The 7,092-nt window shown below is 44.5% G+C and overlaps 1 protein-coding gene across 2 annotated transcripts in view; it reads left to right on the top strand.

Annotated features, from left to right (window-relative positions):
- The first annotated feature begins 4,637 nt into the window (after positions 1–4,637).
- The window catches only part of taco1 (translational activator of mitochondrially encoded cytochrome c oxidase I), a 36,227-nt gene continuing 33,772 nt past the window's right edge, over positions 4,638–7,092 (top strand). The window contains exon 1 of one of the 2 annotated variants that reach the window (XM_078223722.1): positions 4,638–4,667. The gene's annotated coding sequence lies outside the window, so the exon portion shown is untranslated. Of the gene's footprint in view, positions 4,668–4,802; positions 4,847–7,092 lie in introns of those variants that run through there. The other variant, XM_078223723.1, reaches the window with a different exon arrangement.

Genomic DNA, 7,092 nt, shown 5'->3' with positions numbered 1-7,092 from the left:
TTTTTTTGGAGCCTGAGTTGAACTAATTTCCATCACATTTTGTGGGAATTTTTTTTCTGCACCTTCCAATTAAAATTCCCAAGAACAGGACAAACCACACAGGTTTAAACAAAATGTGATTTTTTTTTCGGGGGAGGGCAGGCTGGTATTTTGTGCTGATCAAAGTGAGGGATTATTTATGATGATGAACTATACACTTGACGGCATGGTGGCACAGTCGTTAGCAGGTTCAATTCCTGGCTTGGATCACTGTCTGTGCGGAGTCTGCATGTTCTCCCCATGTCTGCATGGGTTTCCTCCCACAGTCCAAAAGACATGCTGGTTAGGTGCATTGACCCGAACAGGTGCTGGAGTGTGGCAACAAGGGGATTTTCACAGTAACTTCATTGCAGTGTTAATGTAAGCCTACTTGTGATACTAGTCTTGACCAGGGTGGCAGTAGGAGCAACAATTTGACTCATGGGCTGGTGGAGGCAAGAGGAAGAATTATCAGCCAGACTACCTGCTGCTGACCACTGTCCGTTGGGCCCTGCTGAGTGGGGCCTAAAGTGATGCTCGTTAACCTCCATCTCAATTGTAGAATCTGATCCTTACCGGCATCGTAGCATTTAATAAATAAACTTTTAAATATTTTCTACAACTCGCATTTAGATCCAACAATAAAGCATAGAAGTGTTAACCCTCCCTTCCTCTCCACAAATGCTTCCTGATCCATTGACTGTTAAATGTTTTCAATTTATAATTCTGACAATATCCCTCGAGCCTAACGTCAAGAATTGTCCTGCTTCAGTGTGACATGTTTACATCTCCCACAGCTGCTGTCAGAGGGGAATTTCCAATTGGAGCTAATGCGTTCTGGACAGTCTACAGAGCAACTTGCATTCACTCAAGTGCTCATTAGAAGGTAGATTTAGACTATGTAAACTTTATTTCATAGTCAGAACCAAGCTGGAGGGAGGATTTATCTCTACTTAAGCTGAATGAATTATATTATGCTTTGTAATTTGTGTTTTTTTCATCTGCTTCCACAGATAAATAAATACAACAAATTGTTGAAATCTTGAAATGTAATCCGATTCCATGCAGTTTCCATTCGTGCAACAGGCAGTGGGAGATGAGTTGTAGCTAGCATTACATCTTCCTCCTCTTGTCCATCAGAACTCTGACAACTGTGGCCTGACTCTTATGAGATTAATATACTGGCCAGTGTTCAAGTTGAAGAAAAAAATAATCTCAGATTCATTGCAGTGCAGAAGGAGGCTATTCAGCCCATTGAGTCTGCACTGGCTCTCCGAAAGAGCATTCTACCTAGTCCCATTGCCTTGCCTTATCCCCATAACGCTGCCATTCTTTTCAGATAGCAATCCAATTCCCTTTTGAATACCTCAATCGGTCAGGAAGTTTGTTCCCGACTCAAGTGTCCTCTCAGCCCCCTTTTCTCCAAGGAAAACAAACCCAACCTCTGCAATCTATCCTCATAGCGACAGTGCCTTCCCCCTGGAATCATTCTTGTGAATCTCCTCTGTACTCTCTCCAATGCCTTCACATCCCTCCTCAAGTATGGTGCCCAGAACTGGACTCTGCTCCAGATGAGGCCTAACGAATGTCTTGAACAAGTTCAACATGACTTCCTTACTCTTGTCCCTATTAATAAAGTCTACTATATACTTTATTAACTGCTCCCTTAACATGCCCTGCCAGCTTCAATGACTTGTGTGTATATATACACCAAGGTCTCTATTCCTGAACCTCCTTTAGAGTTTCTCCCTTTATTTTTAACAGTCTCTGCACATTTCTTACAATCACCTTAGAATTCTCTGCAATGATCTGCCACATGTCTGCTCAATTCAACAACACATCCATGTCCTTATGAAGTTGAGTAAGAAGTTTAACAACACCAGGTTAAAGTCCAACAGGTTTATTTGGTAGCAAAAGCCACAAGCTTTCAGAGCCTTAAGCTCCTTCAGGTGAGTGGGAATTCTGTTCACAAACAGGGCATATAAAGACACAGACTCAATTTACAGAATAATGGTTGGAATGCGAATACTTACAGCTAATCAAGTCTTAAAGGTACAAACAATGTGAGTGGAGAGAGCATTAAGACAGGTTAAAGAGATGTGTATTGTCTCCAGACAGGACAGCCAGTGAGACTCTGCAAGTCCAGGCAAGCTGTGGGGATTACAGATAGCAGAGTCGCTGAGCAGAAACTGATAGCCAAGTTCCGCACACATGAGGATGGCCTCAACCAGGATATTGGGTTCATGTCACACTATCTGTAATCCCCACAGCTTGCCTGGACCTGCAGAGTCTCACTGGCTGTCCTGTCTGGAGACAATACACATCTCTTTAACCTGTCTTAATGCTCTCTCCACTCACATTGTTTGTATCTTTAAGACTTGATTAGCTGTAAGTATTCGCATTCCAACCATTATTCTGTAAATTGAGTTTGTGTCTTTATATGCCCTGTTTGTGAACAGAATTCCCACTCACCTGAAGAAGGAGCTTAAGGCTCCGAAAGCTTGTGGCTTTTGCTACCAAATAAACCTGTTGGACTTTAACCTGGTGTTGTTAAACTTCTTACTGTATTTACCCCAGTCCAACGCCGGCGTCTCCACCTTATGAAGTTGACACAGTTCCAATCTTGGTATCATTCTCAAAGTTTGAAATCATGCCCTGAACACCACAGTCAACATTGCTAATATATATATATCAGGAAGAACATGGGTCCCAACACTGACCCCTGGGGAACACCATCACAAACCTTCCTCCAATCAGAAAAACAATAATTTATCACTACTCTCTGATTCCTGTCACTCGGCCAATATCTTGTCCAGATGTTTTCTTTCCCTTTTATTTCGCGAGCTAGAATTTTGTGAGTTTTGAGTGATAGTTATTGCACAATGGCTGCATATGCCTGAGATAAACTGCGGCATTTCCAAGTTGTAGCTACATAATTCTTTGTGGCTGCTTCGTACATCATTCAGACAGGAGGTGCGGCAACTTGAATGGCAATCACATTTGTCAGATGGACACGGTCAGTATTTGCCTGGTGTTCACTGCAACAACCCTCAATACATTCACCAGTTATTTTGCTATTTGGCATAATGTTAAACATTTTCTTCATGTCCCAATAATTGAGCAAATCTTGTCATCACCTTCAGTTTGTGTATCCATAATCTCTGGGCCTTTCTCAGCACTGTCACAGTAATTGGTGCGTTTATGAAGGATAACTGATCCATCCCGGATTAATTTTACATAGGCTGTTGCAATACGCTGACCATATAATTTGTCAATCTGTGTAGTGCAGGTTATTTCTCACTGACCCTCTCGATTCCTTTTTATATCCCTCTTGGTTTTCATTTCTGTATGTCGCTCTTTGTAACATCTGTCACCCAATCCCCCTCATTGTCTGTGTGTCTGTCTCCTAATACCTCTCACTGTGTCTGTCTGCTGATCCCTCTGTCTGTCTGCTGATCCCTCTGTCTGCTGATTCCTCTCACTGTCTGTCTTCTAATCCCTCTCACTGTCTGTCTGCTAATCCCTCTCACTGTCTGTCTGCTAATCCCTCTCACTGTCTGTCTGCTAATCCCTCTCACTGTCTGTCTGCTAATCCCTCTCACTGTCTGTCTGATAATCCCTCTCACTCTCTGTGTCTGTCTCCTGATCCCTCTCACTGTCTGTGTGTCTGTTTTCTCAGAAGACTAAGGAAATTTGGCATGTCAGCTACAACTCTCACCAACTTTTACAGATGCACCATAGAAAGCATTCTTTCTGGTTGTATCACAGCTTGGTGTGGCTCCTGCTCTGCCCAAGTCCGCATGGAACTACAAAAGGTGAATGTAGCCCAACCATCACACAAACCAGCCTCCCATCCATTGACTCTGCCTATACTTCCCGCTGCCTCAGCAAAGCAGCCAGCATAATTAAGGACCCCACGATCCCCGGACATTCTCTCTTTCACTTTCTTCCGTCAGGAAAAAGATACAAAAGTCTGAGGTCACGTTGCAATCGACTCAAGAATAGCTTCTTCCCTGCTGCTGTCAGACTTTTGAATGGATTTACCTTGCATTAAGTTGATCTTTCTCTATACCCTAGCTATGACTGTAACACTATATTCTGCAATCTCTTATTTCATTCTCTGAACGATATGCTTTGTATAGCGCGCAAGAAACAATACTTTTCACTATGTTAATACATGTGACAAATCAAATCAAGTCTGTGTCAGTCTGCTAATCCCTCTCACTGTCTGTGTCTGAGTACTAATCCCTCTCACTGTCTGTCACTGTCTGCTAATCCCTCTCTCTGTCTGTCTCCTGATCCCTCTTACTGTGTCTGTCTCCTGATATCCCTCATTGTCTGTGTCTCCTGTTACCTCTCACTGTCTGTGTGTCTGTCTGCTAATCCCTCTCACTGTCTGTGTCTGAGTACTAATCCCTCTCACTGTCTGTCACTGTCTGCTAATCCCTCTCTCTGTCTCCTGGTCCCTCTTACTGTGTCTGTCTCCTGATATCCCTCATTGTCTGTATCTCCTGATCCCACTCACTGTGTCTGTCTGCTAATCTCTCTTGTCTCTGGATGGGCGGTTACTGCGCATGGTCCGCGGCATTGAGGCAATGCGCATGCGTGTGGTTGGCCCGGAAGCAGTTGCTGCCGCACCGGAAGTGGAGGTAGGGGCGGGGATGGGTTTGTCGGTTTGCAGAATTGTGCTTTTTGTTGAAAAGTTGAATGTGGGCTCGTCCCGGGAGCGACTGAGCCGCTCAACATTGAGCGGGAATGGGGTAATCTGTCAGCAGCCCGGGGGCTGCCTGTCCCGCTGTGGTTTATTCCAGCAGCAAAGGTGCTTCAGGTGAAGCCGGAGCTGCAGAGCACAATCTCAGTGTGTGTGGTCAGCATAGACTCAATACCAACTAAACTTTTACATTGCACTAAAGCATTCCACTTTGTAGACTGGTTGAGTTGAACTAATTTCCATCACATTTTGTGGGAAAAGATTTTCTGCACCTTCCCAATAAAATTCCCAAGAATAGGACAAACCACGCAGGTTTAAACAAAATGTGATTTTTTTGAGGGTAGGGGGTATTTTGTGCTGATCAGAGTGAGGGATTATTTGTGATGATGAACTGTACACTTGGCCGCACGGTGGTACAGTGGTTTACAAATAAACCTGTTGGACTTTAACCTGGGTGTTGTTAGACTTCTTACTGTGTTTACCCCAGTCCAACGCCGGCATCTCCACATCATGGGTACAGTGGTTAGCAGGTTCTATTCCCGACTTGGGTCGCTGTCTGCGGAGTTTGCACATTGACCCTGTGTCTGTGTGGGTTTCCTCTGGGTGCTCCAATTCCTCCCACAGTCCGAAAGAGGTGTGGGTTAGGTGGATTGGCCACGCTAAATTCTCCCTCAGTGTTACCCGAACAGGCGCCAGAGTGTGGCGACTAGGGAATTTTCACAACTTCATTGCAGTGTTAATGTAAGCCTACTTGTAACACTAATAAATAAACTTTTCTACAACTCACATCTAGATCTAACGATAAAGTGCAGAAGTGTTAACCCTTCCTTCCTTTCCACAAATGATTCCTGACCCATTTGTTTCCATAGAACATTACAGCGCAGTACAGGCCCTTCGGCCCTCGATGTTGCACCGACCAGTGAAACCAATCTAAAGCCCCTCTAATCTACACTATTCCAATATCATCCATATGTTTATCCAAAAACCATTTAAATGCCCTTAATGTTGGCGAGTCCACTACTGTTGCAGGCAGGGCATTCCACGCCCTTACCACTCTCTGAGTGAAGAACCCACCTCTGACGTCTGTCCTATGTCTATCACCCCTCAATTTAAAGCTATGTCCCCTCATGCTAGCTATCACCATCCGAGGAAAAAGGCTCTCACTGTCCACCCTATCTAATCCCCTGATCATCTTGTATGCCTCTATTAAGTCACCTCCCAACCTTCTTCTCTCCAATGAAAACAACCTCAAGCCCTTCAGCCTTTCCTCATAAGACCTTCCCACCATATCAGGCAACATCCTAGCAAATCTCCTCTGCACCCCCTCCAATGCATCCACATCCCTCCTATAATGCGGCGACCAGAACTGTACGCAATACTCCAAGTGCGGCCGCACCAGAGTCCCGCACAGCTGCAACATGACATCATGGCTCCGAAACTCAATCCCTCCACCAATAAAAGCTAACACACCGTACGCCTTCTTAACAACCCTATCAACCCGGGTGCCAACTTTCAGGGATCTATGCACATGGACACCGAGATCTCTCCGTTCATCCACACTACCAAATATCTTACCATTAGCCCAGTACTCTGTAATCCTGTTACTCCTTCCAAAGTGAATCACTTCACACTTTTCTGCATTGAACTCCATTTGCCACCTCTCAGCCTAGCACTGCAGCTTATCTATGTCCCTCTGTAATCTGCAACAACCTTCCGCACTGTCCACAACTCTACCGACTAGTGTCATCCGCAAATTTACTAACCCACCCTTCTACGCCCTCATCCAGGTCATTTATAAAAATGACAAACAGCAGTGGCCCCAAAACAGATCCTTGCAGTACACCACTAGTAACTGAACTCCAGGATGAACATTTCCCATCAACCACCACCCTCTGTCTTCTTACAGCTAGCCAATTCCTGATCTAAACTGCTAAATCACCCTCAATCCCATGCCTCCGTGTCTTCTGCAATAGCTTACCGTGGGGAACCTTATTAAATGCTTTACTGAAATCCATATACACCACCACATCAACTGCTTTACCCTCATCCACCTCTTTGGTCACCTTCTCAAAGAACTCAATAAGGTTTGTGAGGCACGACCTACCCTTCACAAAACCGTGTTGACTATCCCTAATCAAATTATTCCTTTCTAGATGATTATAAATCCTATCTCTTATAATCCTTTCCAAAACTTTGCCCACAACAGAAGTAAGGCTCACTGGTTGATAATTACCAGGGTTGTCTCTACTTCCCTTCTTGAACAAGGGGACAAACATTTGCTATCCTCCAGTCTTCTGGCACTATTCCTGTAGACAAAGGCTCTGCAATCTCCTCCCTAGCCTCCCAAAGAATCCTGGGTTAAA

The sequence above is a fragment of the Mustelus asterias genome, chromosome 11, assembly GCF_964213995.1.
Source record: "Mustelus asterias chromosome 11, sMusAst1.hap1.1, whole genome shotgun sequence".
Lineage (NCBI taxonomy): Eukaryota > Metazoa > Chordata > Chondrichthyes > Carcharhiniformes > Triakidae > Mustelus > Mustelus asterias.
Note: the sequence above shows the minus strand (reverse complement) of the source record. Positions and strands in the feature narration are given on the sequence as shown.